Source organism: Bufo gargarizans, chromosome 5 (genome assembly GCF_014858855.1).
Source record: "Bufo gargarizans isolate SCDJY-AF-19 chromosome 5, ASM1485885v1, whole genome shotgun sequence".
NCBI lineage: Eukaryota > Metazoa > Chordata > Amphibia > Anura > Bufonidae > Bufo > Bufo gargarizans.
Genome location: NC_058084.1, coordinates 318,553,952 through 318,570,176, shown reverse-complemented (window position 1 = coordinate 318,570,176; position 16,225 = coordinate 318,553,952). Strand labels below are relative to the sequence as shown.

Below are 16,225 nucleotides of genomic sequence, written 5' to 3'. Positions count from 1 at the left end.
GCAGACGAGCGCCCGCTCCTTCCTACCAGGTCGGAGACCGCGTATGGTTGTCCACCCGCAACCTCAACCTTCGAGTGCCCACTCCCAAGCTGGCGCCTCGCTTTGTTGGTCCCTTCCGAGTGCTTCGCAGGGTAAACCCGGTAGCCTATGCCCTTGCGCTTCCTCCTGGCATGCGGATCTCCAACGTGTTTCATGTCTCCCTGTTGAAGCCACTGGTGTGTAATCGTTTCACTTCCTCGATTCCTCGGCCTCGTCCGGTCCAAGTGGGCAATCGTGAGGAGTATGAGGTGAGCAATATCCTGGACTCACGCCTGGTCCGCGGCCGGGTGCAGTTTTTGGTCCATTGGCGTGGTTATGGTCCAGAGGAGCGTTCCTGGGTTCCCTCCGCAGATGTCCATGCTCCTGCTTTGCTCCGAGCCTTCCACGCACGCTTCCCTCAGAAACCGTTCCTTACTCCGCGGAGGAGGGGCCCTTGAGGGGGAGGTACTGTCATGGTCTTACCTCCTTGCTGTTCCCTTCGTTTGACATGTGCTGGCGGCCATCTTGGTTTCTGGGTTTTCTTGTAGCCTCCCACCCTGCGGCTCCTCCTTCCCACTGGGAGGAGCTGGATGCCCAGCTCATATATATAGGAGGTCTGTGGCTTCAGTTCCTTGCTTGGTCCTCCTGTGTTCACATGCTTCCAAGACTGCTGCTGCTTCTGGTTTCTGATCCTGGCCTCGTCTGACTACCCCGTTGGTTCCTGATTCCGGCTTCGTCTGACTACCCCGTTGGTTCCTGATTCCGGCTTCGTCTGACTACCCCGTTGGTTCCTGTTCCTGGCTTTGTCTGACTACCCTTCTGGTTCCTGACCTCTGTCTCCGCAAGACCCTGCTTCGGTTTAGCCATCCGTTCGGACTTTGCTTACGGCTTGCTCTTCAATAAAACCTTCTTATTTTCCACTTATCTCTTGTTGTACGTCTGGTTCATGGTTCCATGACATATAGCTCTGCTATGTTTACTGCCACCTTCTGGTGAACCAGGTAAATTACATGAACAAGAACAGTTATAAGAAATAAATATGCACAGTATTTAGGACCTGACATAAATACACATGATGACATGAGGTTAAAGACAGACATTAAAGACAGTAGCGGGGTGCAGAAGTGGTAATGCCACTCAGGGGCGTTACAAGCACTATGAGAACTTCTGCTTCTATTCAGCCACACTCTCATGAACATCCCTGCAGCACACTGCATGTATGGCCCTGCATGGACAAATTCAGGATACAATATTTTTAACATATGGTACAATGGTCTTTCCTGATTCATCAAAAGTTGAAACTGGACTCAACATACAATGTCACAGACTCAGAACCAATCAATCAACACGGCAGTTTCTTTGGTGAAACACCTGTATTGGTTGTCTAGCAGCTCCTCTTTACAGTACAGAGCTGTACTATATGGTTTGTACTGCCCTCTGTATGTACCTGGTATGCTGCTCCTTTGGATGTCAGGTGAGGGCAACTCCATATTTTTCTAGTATGCTGTTTACTATACAAGACCCTAAAGAAGCTCCTCTATACCTGATTGTTATATGTAAGGACTTGCTTTATCTGTTATTAAATTATCTGCTTATTTTCCCTAAATTTTTAGTGATGATATTTTGGGGCTTTGGAACCAATTAGCAGTTTTCCTTCGAGTTATGGACTCAAGTTACAATGGTTTCAACATACAATGGATGTCCAGGAACTTGAGGGGCCACTATACACTTTGATGAACAAAAGTCCCTACAATACGAGAGGAACCAATATGTTTAGTTATATTTCTGTTATGTCTATGAGATTAGACTGTAGCTGTCTCGCCTTATTGATATACAAAACCACAGCACCAAGTAGAAATTGATATAACACTTCATTATAAAAGATACAGATGAGAAGATGAGACAACAAAAGACAACCAAATATTTGCAGTTGTCAGCCAGGCTGTTATTAGTCCAGGTCTTTTACACACATGTTGCAGAATTATTTTATTCTTCTTCCTTTAAATATTTTTTCTTCTTTTAAGTATAAACACTCAGTATATAATGGTTATTAGCTAAATGACCTGTCTGAAAGCTTGACAAACAATGCTCCATTATGTCTCTTTATCTTTATCAGGGAAAGAAAAAGGATCAATATGAGAAGATTTGGTTTCATTGGGCTCCAGCTACTGTAATTAGCTTCATTTTGCAAGGTGCCTAGGAGAGCAGGATTTTTGGCAAGGTAAGTTTGATTAGAAATGGTGTAGAGAGAGGAGCAAATTCTTCAGCATTTCCTTCAGTAAAGATTAAAAAGTACACTCTTCTTTATACCCATTCAGCGATGAGGGAAAGGAAGGTTGAAAACTTTAGACATAAAGAAGGATCATTAGAAGGATACCATGGATTTTTTTTTTTTCCTGCATGTTTTTTGCTGAGCTCCAGGTTGACCTTATACTACAAAAGTCTCCGTACATAATACATTTCCCAAATAATTTTTAATACATTTTTTACTTTAATTGATAGATTCTACTTAGCGCAGTGCAGTTTGCTAAAGATCACCTGGACAAGCAAAAAGGCTATTGGAACAATGTTTTGTGGATGGATGAGACCAAAATAAAACTTTTTGGTTTAAATGAGAAGAGTTATGTTTGGAGAAAGGAAAACACTGCTTTCCTGCATAAAAACTCATCCTATCTGTGAAATACGATGGTGGCAGTATCATGGATTGGGCTAATTTTGCTGCATCTGGGCCAGGACGAATTGCCATCATTAGGCCTCATGCACACGACCGTTGTGTGCATCCGTGGCCGCTGTGCCGTTTTCCGTTTTTTTTCACGGACCCATTTACTTTCAATGGGTCCGTGGAAAAATCGGAAAATGCACCGTTTGGCAGCCGCATCCGTGATCCATGTTTCCTGGCCGTGAAAAAAATATGACCTGTCCTATTTTTTTCACGGCCAACAGTTCACGGACCCATTCAAGTCAATGGGTCCGTGAAAAATCACGGATGCACACAAGATTGTCATCTGTGTCCGTGTCCGTTTTTTCCTATCATTTCAATGGCAAACTTGACTTAGATTTTTTTTTCATTTTTCATGTCCGTGGATCCTCCAAAAAACAAGGAAGACCCACGGACGAAAAAACGGTCACGGATTACGGACCTACGGACCCCGTTTTTGCGGACCTTAAAAAAAAACGGTTGTGTGCATGAGGCCTTAAAGGAACAATGAATTCTGAATTATACTAACAAATTCTAAAGGGAAATCTCAGGACATCTGTCTGAGTAGTTTTGTAGAAATGATGAAATCTCCAGCACCCGAATAATCCATATTTAAAAACATTCCAGATGTCCACTAGAGTTGCTTGCATGTTTTGGATAGTATAGTTACATCCTTAGCAGTGTTGAGCAAACTTGTGTTTTAAGTTCGGCGTCTAAAGTTCGGGTTCGGGTTATCGAAGAATTGCGTTATGGATTCCGCTACCACGGACCATAACTTGGTCCGGGGTAGCGGAAACCATAACGCGATTCTTCGATAACCTGATCCCGAACTTTAGACGCCGAACTTAAAACACAAGTTCGCTCAACACTAATCCTTAGGCCTCATGCACACGACCGTTGTTGTGTTCTGCAAAATGGGGTTCCGTTGTTCCGTGATCCGTTTCGGTTTTTGTTTCCGTGTGTCTTCCTTTATTTTTGGAGGATCACCAGACATGAAGGAAAGTAAAAAAAAGTCTAAGTCAAGTTTGCCATGCAAATGATAGGAAAAAAACTGATGCGGACGCGGATGACAATCTTGTGTGCCTCCGCATTTTTTTTTTTCACGGTCCCATTGACTTGAATGGGTTCCACGAACCGTTTTCCTTGAAAAAAATAGGACAGGTTATATTTTTTTTACGGACTGGAACCACGGATCATGGACGCGGAAGACAAATGGTGCATTAGCCGAGTTTTCAACGGACCTATTGAAAGTCAATGGGTCCGCAGAAAATCATGAAAAACTGAACAACGGACACGGAATGAAACAACGATCATGTGCATGAGGCCTAAGTCAAGTTTGTCATGCAAATGTTTGGAAAAAAACGGACGCGGATGACAATCTTGTGTGCCTCTGCATTTTTTCATGGTCCCATTGACTTGAATGGGTCCGCGAGCCGTTTTCCGTGAAAAAAATGGGACAGGTTATATTTTTTTTACGGACTGGAACCACGGATCACGGACGCGGATGACAAAAAGTGCATTAGCCGAGTTTTCAACGGACCCATTGAAAGTCAATGGGTTCACAGAAAATCACAAACAACGGACACGGAATGAAACAACGGTCGTGTGCATGAGGCCTTACTCATAGCACAAAATTTAAAGAGTGAACACAGACCTAAAAACATTGTGTCTCCACCCTTTCACATCTTGTTAAAACAATCAGCTTGTTAGCCAGCTACATAATGAACTATTTGTGGAATGGGAAAGGAGACAGATAAATGCTTGTTCACAAACAGCGAACTCCATAATGACAAAAAGATTTCCATTATAATAGCGTTCAGGTGTCCGCCTGGCCGCGCGGAGGCAAACGGATCCGTCCAGAGTTACAATGGAAGTCAATGGGGGCGGATCCGTTCGAAGGTGACACAATATGGTGCATTTTTCAAACGTCTGAATACAAATTGTACTTAGACTTTTTTAGTAAAACATAATGCAGACGCTTCCATCTGAACGGATACCATCATTTGCATTATAGGAGCGGATCCGTCAAATACCAGACGGATCTGCTCCGAACACAAGTGTGACAGTAGCCTAAGTTGTCTAGTACTCCTCAACATACAGTAGTAGGTGAAACTATATTACCAATAGTGGCAGGATTTTTAGCAACAAAATGAAAGGGGTTGTGTCACTTCAGATAGTGGCATTTATCATGTAGAGAAAGTTAATACAAGGCACTAATATATTATTATAATCCATATTGTTTCCTTTGCTGGCTGGATTCATTTTTCCATCACATTATACACTGCCAGTTTCCATGGTTACAACCATCCTGGAATATATTATATAACTGTCCCTATGTACGGTAGAGGAGCTTCCCCCTGCCTCCCTGCATTGCCTGTAGTGAGCTCTTACTGTTAAGGCTACTTTCACACCTGCGTTCGATCGGATCCGTTCTGAACGGATCCGCTCATATTAATGCAGACGGTGGCTCCGTTCAGAACGGATCCGTCTGCATTATATTGTAAAAAAATGTCTAAGTGTGAAATTAGCCTGAACGGATCCGTCCAGACTTTTAGGCCTAGTTCACACGACCGTATGGCTTTTATTGTTTTTTGCGGTCCGTTTTTCACGGATCCGTTGTTCCGTTTTTGGGTTCCGTTGTGTTTCCGTTTCCTTTCCGTTTTTCCGTTCCGTTTTTCCGTATGCCATGTACAGTATACAGTAATTACATAGAAAAAATTGGGCTGGCCATAACATTTTCAATAGATGGTTCAGAAAAAACGGAACGGAAACGGAAGACATACGGATGCACTTCCGTATGTGTTCCGTTTTTTTTGCGGACCCATTGACTTGAATGGAGCCACGACACGTGATTTACGGCCAAATATAGGACAAGCTCTATCTTTCAACGGAACGGAAAAACGGAAATACGGAAACGGAATGCATACGGAACACATTCCTTTTTTTTTGCGGAACCATTGAAATGAATGGTTCCGTATACGGACCGTATACGGAACACAAAAAAACGGCCCGTACACCCGCAAAAAAAACGTTCGTGTGAACTAGGCCTTACATTGAAAGTCAATGGGGGACGGATCCGTTTGAAGATTGAGCCATAGTGTGTCATCTTCAAACGGATCCGTCCCCATTGACTTACATTGTAAGTCTGGACGGATCCGCACGCCTCCGCACGGCCAGGCGGACACCCGAACGCTGCAAGCAGCGTTCAGGTGTCCGCCTGCTGAGCGGAGCGGAGACTGAACGCTGCCAGACTGATGCATTCTGAGCGGATCCGCGTCCACTCAGAATGCATTAGTGCTGGACGGATGCGTTCGGGTCCGCTTGTGAGAGCCTTCAAACGGAGCTCACAAGCGGACACCCGAACGCTAGTGTGAAAGTACTCATACATTGCTCCTGGTGGCTCCACAGCGCGCTGGAAGTAGGGAAGAATAGCTCACTGACAGCACTGGCCATGCTGGTCAATTATCAGGAATAAAGTTTATATATTTATTTATAATATATATATATATATATATATATATATATAATATATATATATACACACTAGTTATGACTTTATTAGTCCCACTATATGAAGGAGCAGTGCCAGCTACCAGTCCGTCTCCCTAGTCAGTGCAGCACTGCGCTGTAAGAAGACGGATGTCCCTTAGCAACGGCTTTGACAAAGATTGCTGTTAAGGGACATTTGAGTCATAGTTTTCTAGTATAAATAAAGGTTTTCCCTAAATAAAGTATATTAGAAAAATGTTCCCTACACCTGTCCCTACCCATTAGCAGAAAAATAAATAAATATGGCAGTTACACTTTAACACACACAGTGTTATTGTTAAAAGACAGTGGTTTGTTGGGAACAAGTGTCCAAAAAATAAGGCCAGATCCCTTCCCCTTTTGATAATCACACACATATTAATGTCAGAAGAAAGAGTGGCTGGTTCTGCACACAAATGATGCATTAACTGTGGCAGAATTCCTTCCCTTATTTATACATGCACAAATATTGGCTGAAGTTGAACAAGCCTGTAACATTTTTTGCTTTTAATTGGGAGCAGCAGCAGTACAGTGGATGTTTGTTGCTTGATGCACTTTAGCAAGTGATCGGCTGTGTGGCTACTTTCACCCAGGCTGATCAGCTCTAACACCGCATGGCAGTGCTTGACTTTACACATGTGATAGGAGGAAGGGGGAGAGATTCTCTGCCCTGCTACTGTTGGGAATGGGATGATGTCCAAGCTTGGCTTAGGTCTGGCACTTTTGGGCCTGCACTAACAATATAAGCTGCATCACCAGTTCCCAAAGCAGATCTGGCATTTTAAGTCCTTGGGAAGTTCTGGCCATACGTGGCCTCTGCTCTTTATTGCTGCCGCTGTCACTGCCCTCTTCCTCTAATTTTACCTGCTCTTCAACACCCTGTTTCAGCTTACTGGTCCTGTCCAACATACAATCATCATCATAGTCCTCACTCTACCCACCACTTCTATCAGATTGTGATGTGCCATCAAAAGCTCCATGGCCCCCTCCCGATTGCCTGCTCTGTATTTACCCTGAGTGCCACTATCACTACCACTGTCCCAAACGACACCACAGTGGCTACTGGTGCCACTACTATCACCACTAACACAGTTATACATGTGTCCTCCGCCTCCACCTGAACCTTCCGCCTCCACCTGAACCTCTTCCTCATGGCAGTCAAAACAATGACTGCTCTCACACAACTCAATCAACAGGGAAGCACTCTTATCTAGCGTGTGGTAGGATTTTGTTGTTTCTTCTTAGGAAAAAAGAATGTGCCTCACTAGGAGGGGGCATTGATGACATAACGGGTACAACTTAAGGAGTTCTCTGGGGCTGCAAGTAAGATGAGTAGAAGGAATGCTGTCATCCCTGGCACCAAGGCGCTCACAGGTGACCTACACATCCTACTGTTACTGAAAGAAGGAGTGAGCCATCCAGTCCACATCGCATCCAGTCCACGGACTGTTGTTCACGGCCGTGAGCAGTCCGTGGAACCGCGGCCTGGATTCCTCCTGAGAGCAGGAGCGCACGGCGTCATTGGTTGCTATGACGCCGTGCGCCCCCTGCTGCCGCCGCAATACAGTGATGCATTGGTATGATCTATACCAGTGTATTACAGTACTGTGGCGGCAGCAGGGAGCGCACGGCGTCATAGCAACCAATCACGCCGTGCGCTCCAGTTCTCAGGAGGAATCCAGGCTGCGGTTCCACGGACCGCTCACGGCCGCGAACAACGGCCGTGTGCATTCGGCCTAAATGTTGCATCTTCTGGAAACCAGGGAGAACTGTGGTCTACTACTACTAATGGATAGATGGCTGATGCTGCAACCCACATTCTGATTCTGGGAGGACAAGTTTTTCATTTTGCACTCATCTGTTTTCAGGATATTTTAGCCCTATAAATAAAAAGGTATGTTTGGCACACACACATTATTAAATGGTACTAGCAAAATTGCACGTGTTTTTTTCTGTAATTAAGACTGAGGTGTATTTATAGAGGACCTTTCATCGGTCCAAACATTGTAAGATAACTATCAGGCTGTGTAGAGCGGCGCCCCAGGATCTCACTGCACTTACTATTATTCCGGGGCACCGCTCCATTCTCCTGGTATTTCCCCCGTTTTTTTCGCTGACTTGTTTATACTGGGAGGAGCCTGCCCTTTTTCTCCTGTGCGTCTCCTTCTCCAGGCTGTGAGCTCTGCACTGCGATTGGACAGCGCTACAGCCTGGGAGAAGGAAGTATAACCAAGTCAGCGAAAATACTGGCGGACATAGCTGAATAATAGTAAGTGCAGTGAGATCCCGGGGCGCCGCTCTACACAGCCTGATAGTTATCTTACAATGTTTGGACCGATGAAAGGTCCTCTTTAAATTTCCACAAACACACTGCACACTAGTATTTCAAATTTCCAATGGTCATAATGCAATTGTGCAGTGAGACGTGTTTGAATTTCACACTCCTACACTGGCCTTTTAACACTCAGATGTGATAATGATATATTTTTGCAGTGATAAGAAACGTTTTTTGAACTAGACGCTGTGATGCAATAATGCCTTCACTAGCATGGTTTTAATTTGCGCTACTGATGTGAAATAGTTTTGCTGCTATATCTACCCATTATCTTGTGGCAATGTACAACACGCTCCGTACCATGGTAATGATATTGGCATTATGATTGCCATATTATTATTGCAGTAATATTATTCAATGCTTCAAAGAATAACACGTGTTCACTAAACTTGAGTATGACAATGCAATATTTTTGCTGTGATGTGTGAAACCTCTTTCCAACTAGACACTGATGGAATAATGCCTTCACTAATACAGTTATAATTTGCACTACTTATGTGAAATGTGTTTGCTGCTCTATCACTTATCTCGTGGCAATGTACAATGCATTTGCTGCTGTATCTTTATCTTATCTTTCGTAATGTACAATGCATTCAGTAATCAAATGTTTTTTGTTAAAGAATAACACGAGTTTACTGAATCTTGGGTGTGACAATGCAATTTTTTTCAGTAATGATAGACATCTTTTAAAGTAGATGCTGTGATGCAGAAATGCCTTCGCTAATACCTTCCCTGATGTGAAATGCATTTGCTGCTGTATCCTATCCACCATCTATCATGTAGCACTGTACAACGTGTGTAGTACCACAGTCCTAGGGTTACTACAAATTGCATACTGTTGTGCATTATGTATTTATTGTTATCTGAATATATCTACCAGCAAGGAATGGTTGGCAAAGATTGGCAAGGAACAGGGCTAACCACCCTGTTCCTCCACTCTTGGTAGGAGTGGGCTGTACCTGCTTCCTGCAAAGAGGGGTAGTAAACTGCTCCAATCTTTCTCAAGTAAAGCCTTGAGACTCCAGACAGTTGCATGAACTGCTATTATAGCATTGGAGACACTGCTGCGATGTGAGGGATCACCCATCACCAAAGTGCTGAATTGCCACAAACCCATCTGCCTGCATATCCTTACTGGTGCCAGAGAAGATTTGCACTTGAAGCCTGCTGCAACTATACATATTTACAGTTCTATGTTTCACCTAGTAAGAAGACTTTGTTACTTTTGATCCTGGCCACATTCTTTGGTTTTACATTTCCACTGCACTGATCCCCAGGGAGCAATGGTCTGAGGGAGTACATTGTGACACAACACTACCACTCCCATCTTCAACACTGGCTCCTCAGGGCATCACTGCACATGTTTAGTAAGGCCTAGTTCACACGAACGTATGGCTTTTATAGTTTTTTGCGGTCCGTTTTTCATGGATCCGTTGTTCCATTTTTGAGTTCCGTTGTGTTTCCTTTCCGTTTTTCTGTTCCGTTTTTCCGTATGCCATGTACAGTATACAGTATTTACATAGAAAAAATTGGGCTGGGCATAACATTTTCAATAGATGGTTCAGAAAAAACGGAACGGATACAGAAGACATACGGATACATTTCCGTATGTGTTCCATTCTTTTTGCAGACCCATTGACTTGAATGGAGCCACGGAACGTGATTTGCGGCCAAATATAGGACATGTTCTATCTTTCAACGGAACGGAAAAACGGAAATACGGAAACGGAATGCATACAGAGTACATTCTGTTTTTTTGCGGAACCATTGAAATGAATGGTTCTGTATACGGACCGTATACGGAACACAAAAAAACGTCCCGTACACTTCCAAAAAAAATGTTCGTGTGAACTAGGTCTAAGGCTAAGGTGAACGCATTGCACCCGCACTGAATCTGGACCCATTCATTTCTATGTGGCTGTGCACATGAGCTGTGATTTTCACGCATCACTTATGCGTTGCGTGAAAATCGCAGCATGCTCTATATTGTGCTTTTATCACGCAACGCAGGCCCCATAGAAGTGAATGGGGCTGAGTGAAAATCGCAAGCATCCGCAAACAAGTCTGGATGCGGTGCGATTTTCACGCATGGTTGCTAGGTGACAGTCTATTCACTGTATTATTTTCCCTTATAACATGGTTATAAGGGAAAATAATAGCATTCTGAATACAGAATGCATAGTATAATAGGGCTGGAGGGGTTAAAAAAAATAAAAAATAATTTAACTCACCTTAATCCACTTGCTCGCGTAGCCGGCATCTCCTTCTGTCTTCATCTTAGCTGTGTGCAGCAACAAGGACCTTTGGTGACGTCACAGTCATCACATGATCCATCACATGATCTTTTACCATGGTGATGGATCATGTGATGACTGTGACGTCACCAAAGGTCCTTGTTGCTACACAAAGCTAAGATGAAGACAGAAGGAGATGCCGGCTACGCGAGCAAGTGGATTAAGGTGAGTTAAATTTTTATTTATTTATTTTTTAACCCCTCCAGCGCTATTTTACTATGCATTCTGTATTCAGAATGCTTTTATTTTCCCTTATAACCATGTTATAAGGGAAAATAATACATTCTACAGAATACCGATCTCAAGCCTGAACTTCTGTGAAGAAGTTCGGGTTTTGGTACCAAACATGCGCGATTTTTCTCCCGCGAGTGCAAAACGCATGACAATGTTTTGCACTCGCGCGGAAAAATTGCGGTTTGTGTTCCCGCAACGCACCCGCACGTGTTTCCGCAACGGCCGTGTGAAAGAGGCCTTAGGCTGGTTTCACACGGGCGTTGTGGATTGGGGCCGGATGCGTTCAGAGTGCGTTCAGTGAAACTCGCACTATTTTGCAAGCAAGTTTAGTCAGTTTTGTCTGCGATTGCATTTAGTTGCTCAGTTTTTTCCGCGCGGGTGCAATGCGTTTTGATGCGTTTTTCACGCGCGTGATAAAAAACAGAATGTTTACAAACAACATCTCTTAGCAACCATCAGTGAAAAACGCATCGCACTCGCACTTGCTTGCGGATGCAATGCGTTTTTCATGCAGCCCCATTCACTTCTATGGGGCCAGGGCTGCGTGAAAAACGCTGAATATAGAACATGCTGCGATTTTCACGCAACGCAGAACTGATGCGTGAAAAACAACGCTCATGTACACAGACCCATTGAAATGAATGGGTTAGGATTCAGTACGGGTGCTATGCGTTCACGTCACGCATTGCACCCGCGCGGAAAACTCGCTCGTGTTAAAGGGACATTAGAGCTTTCTTTCAGGTCGCAAACTACAATACAGAATGACATTCTTCTTGTTCTGCACAGGCACATTCCTGCCTGCTGCCCCCTGATTGGCTGATACAGGTTGTCCGTCAGCCTCTGAGCCAATCAGGGCAAGCCCTACCAACCCCATCTTTCTCCCATTGTCATGTGACCATCCTTCATCTTCCTCTCTCATGGTTTTGTTCGCCAACGTGGACCGGGAAATGGCACTGTGCACTGTTCTACGTGTTTTGTCTGAAGCGAATCAGAAAAGCTTGTTTAGTGAATTTTTGTGAAATTTGTAAAGATTCCGGTTCTTTACGAATCAATTCACTCATCCTTAGTATTCAGTTTTACTAAGCCACTTGATACTGGAAATGTAGTTGCCAAGGGAGAGAAGTTTGCACAATGCTTTGCTCTAAGTCACATATTTCATTTCATGTTAAAAACAATGAATGCATTTAGATGAATTTATCTTTTATTGAAATATTCACACTAAGCACAGTTGTCTGTAACATATTTCTTTATCTGCATTGCCAATGATTGTAGCATCATTATTATCATGGGTTCAAGACGTATTCATATCTATGATTCATGAAACTGGTCTTTCATAGTAATTAACGATCCAATTGGCATGCAGATAATACTATGATCTGTGCTTTAAGCGCCAAGGCTATGGAACTGGCATAAAAGATGGCCCTCCTGCCAGGAAGGAAACATGTGCATAGATTTCCAGACTGCTTGCTTGGTCCCATGACTGACTGTCTGTCACCTATACCCTTAGGCAAAGTGTAACCATCTGAGAAATGGGCATGGTGCCACTGAAACAGATGGATGCAGAAGGAAAACAGACTTCATGAACGTGTTTGAAGAGGGCAGGTATTAGATTTTAATGTACAAATATTAATGTGGGTGTGTCAGCAAGTTTGTAGAAAAGTAGGATTTATTTTTAAGAACACTAGTGATAATACATGAAAAGAACTGCAGTGGTAGCAAATTAAAAGAAAAAAAAGTTTCTAGAGGTTTTAGATCTAACTTTTAGCTAAAGGATTTATCTAATTTGACAAGTTCTACAGATTATATTTAGCTAGACTTCATACTGGAGATCATCAAGTATAATTTTCCAGGATGACACAAGTTTCCGAAAAGAGATTATGGAAACAAATCGCCTTGTAGATACTCCCAAGACAACCGAGGGTGGAAGGGAGGGAGGGGGGCGGGGGTATATGATGTTTTTTCTTTTTTCTGTATTTCTCAGAATAGAATTTTTATTGCATTCAATAATCATGTAATACATGTTTGTATATTTTTATATATGTAAATGTTTATTTCTTGTGTTTTCGGGGTTTTCTTGTCTTTTCTGCTTCTGAATTTTGTATGAAGAAAATGACAAATAAATATAAATTATAAAGAAAAAGTATAATTTTCCAGTTACCATGTGCAGAAAAACATGACTAATAAGGTACCTATTGTGATCACTATATGCTATAGCGGTTGTCCAGCCTAAGAGCTGACAACCCCAACAAACCCAATAGTAACCTGTGGGCAATTAAAAATACAAAAAACTCACATGTCCATTGTGTCTCTATTCTTGTTCCCTGCTGGACCAAAAGTGGTTTGGTCCAGTAACCAATGCGGCCAATCTCTGGCCTCAGCAGTCACATGTGCTAGGACGACAAGTCACTAACAGTGATGTGCCTTTCTGAAACATGTGACTTATGAGGCCAGCAGTTGGCTGCAGTTGTCTGGCGGGAGACCAAAAGTGTCCAGAAAAGGGGCAGTGGCATATTATTTTAATTAGCCACAGGTTACCACCATTGGTGTTGTCTGCTCTTAGGCTGGAGAACCCTTTTAATATCAACTACTGTTTATAGTGGGCAACTTTTTACAACCAGCCATATTGGTTGACTTTCGTCTAATGTGTATGGAGAGCTTTAGTTTTCATTGTTACATAATGGGTATAATAGTGATGACTGAGCCAGATCTGACCTCCAAGGAAAGGCCATGGGCAGCTTGCCAACATTATAGCCATTATACACTTGGTTTGCTTCAATAATTTAAAAATGATGAACTCTTTCAGTTGCATTCCTACTTTTCTTTTGCAGTCTGTGTTACACATTAAGACGTGTCCTAACTGGCCAAAGGGCTGTTGGTTCCCCTAGCCATGATACGCAATGACACGTATTGAGCAAAGCATTCAAAGCAGAATGAGGGGGGAAGGAAGGGGGAACCAGCACCAGGAAGCAGGTAAGTAAGCTTACGTTCACAGGTCAAAGGATTTGCAAGCCCCCCCAAACTTGCACAACCCCTTTAAATCAAGTCTGCTACAAGTTGCAACTCCTTTTCACTATATGCATCCCTAATTCTTCTCATGTTTTCCTCCTCAAGCCAGTTGTATTCAGTTGCTACTCCAGCTGTTCTGTCCCTGCTCCCACTACTTTTGACATGGAGAATGAGTATGAAGTCAAGAATGTTTTAAACATGAAGAGAGTTAAAAGTAAAACCTGATGGACTGCAAAGGATTCAGTCCAGAAGAGAGATCCTGGGAGTTTGCTGAAAACATCATCGCTTCAGCCCTTCTGAATACATTTCTACAGTCTGGACCAAAGAAGAGGAGGTATAAGAAGGCAGGTACTGGTATACCAGTAGTAAGTGCCCACCATCATAGACACATCTGCCAGAGTGCTCACCCAGTCTTGGTTCCGTCCTTCCGGTGGTGAGTGCTCGTAGGTGTCCTGTTGACCATCCCCAGTGGGCAATATTGGGATGCTCTGCCACTTAACACTAGCTGCAGCCATATTCTACCTCCTGACAGCTCTGCCTCTGCTCCTGGAGCCTATGGCATGCCCTCTCTCTCTGTATATTAAAGGGACAGCTCAAACACCTTAGTCTTCCACAGTCAATGGCCGGTACCTAAGCAGTAGGTTCTAGTACTCTAGTGAGCTGCAAAGGTGTGCTGTTTCTTGTCTGCTTGTGAACCGACTTTTACCTGATCTCCAGATTTGACCCTTTACTGCCCTTGGCTTCTGCATGTTCTCTGTTCTGACCCTGTGCTGCGTAGCTGACCCTCAAATTGGCCCTTGGATTATATGCCCTGCCCTGACCTCGGCTTCTCCCTGACTACAGTTTTTGCTTCAAACTTTGGTACTCTGTGTCTCTTCACCGCAATCAGTCAGCAGTCTGCTGAACAGACACTACTCCTAAAGGTAGCAGCCTGGTGGTCCCCCTGCAGCAGAGTTCAGATTTCTGTATAGGGGTTAAAGGGTGACTACCAGGGTAGTTTTAATATCTCTTCAGAGGACACAGCGAATCCATATTCTCTTCATAACAATAGGTATTAGATGTCTGACCTCTGGGGGTTCAACTGCTGAGACCCCACCAATCACAGGAATGGTGCACTGCCACTAAATTCATCTCTATGGAACTGCCAAAGGGAAGCCAAGTACATCACTCAGTTATTTTTGTAAGTTCAAAACAGATGAATGTGTTCTTCTTCACCCATAGAGGAAGAAACACCCACCTGCATGTTGGTTCACGGGCCAGAAATCTCGCCCAGCCCTGACAATCTTGCGCCTGCTCTGCTGCTTCGACTAGCGGTGAAAGTGCAGAGGCTCTGATTGTCCCACCTGGCCCTGTGGATCAACAGGCAGATAGGCACTTCTTCGCCTGTAATGGCAGTCCCTCACAGGTGAATAACTCTGGCTGTTGAGACAAATTGATTGCTTAGAATTGATTTGCTTCTCTCTAGTTATCTTCCATCAGCTCTCGTACTGCTTGAACTTCGGGCACTGTAATACAGCACTAACCGGCAGTATGCTTAGTTTATTAGGGCTGATCATGCTGATAGATGCTCTTTAAATGTCCAAAAACGACATCTTGTTTTTGTTCTTTGGCAGAAAGAATGTGTTAAACATAAAAATGTTTTTAAATATTTTTGGGAATTGCTGTGATTTTTTTATTTTATTTTTGTAGCATCACCACAACTAATTCACAACTTGTCCTCCAATAGCAAGCCATACAGTGCAAATGTGGTTTGCCCTGGTTTTGTAACCATCATGACAGGAAACATATGGACAGTTCTTGATGCAATAACTCATAAAATGATTTTGCTGATAGCATACAAATAAATATTCCTTGTTCCCTTTTTAGTATTGTATTGTAGGTTACTACTTTTAACTTCTTGGCAAGTAAGTATATTGGCAGTACAGTGGTTAGCATTATGTCTGTCAGATCTGGGCTCCAAGGAGCTTCAATCTTCTTCCCATAGTAGTCACAAATATCCTCTTATTGTAAGTGGGTAAGATCTTAGAGACAAAATCGTTTTGGCCCGAGTGGTATGCACAGCTCTCTACACTAGGAAGGCTGAAGGAACTGTGCAGACACTGGCAAAAAGCA

At 43.4% G+C, this 16,225-nt stretch overlaps 1 long non-coding RNA gene across 1 annotated transcript; it reads left to right on the top strand.

Annotated features, from left to right (window-relative positions):
• Positions 1 to 2,149: 2,149 nt before the first annotated feature.
• LOC122939598 lies at positions 2,150 to 15,709 on the top strand. The gene is made up of 4 exons (XR_006390121.1): positions 2,150 to 2,239; positions 12,615 to 12,709; positions 13,936 to 14,077; positions 14,219 to 15,709. It is a non-coding gene; the product is annotated as an uncharacterized LOC122939598 (long non-coding RNA).
• Positions 15,710 to 16,225: the final 516 nt, after the last annotated feature.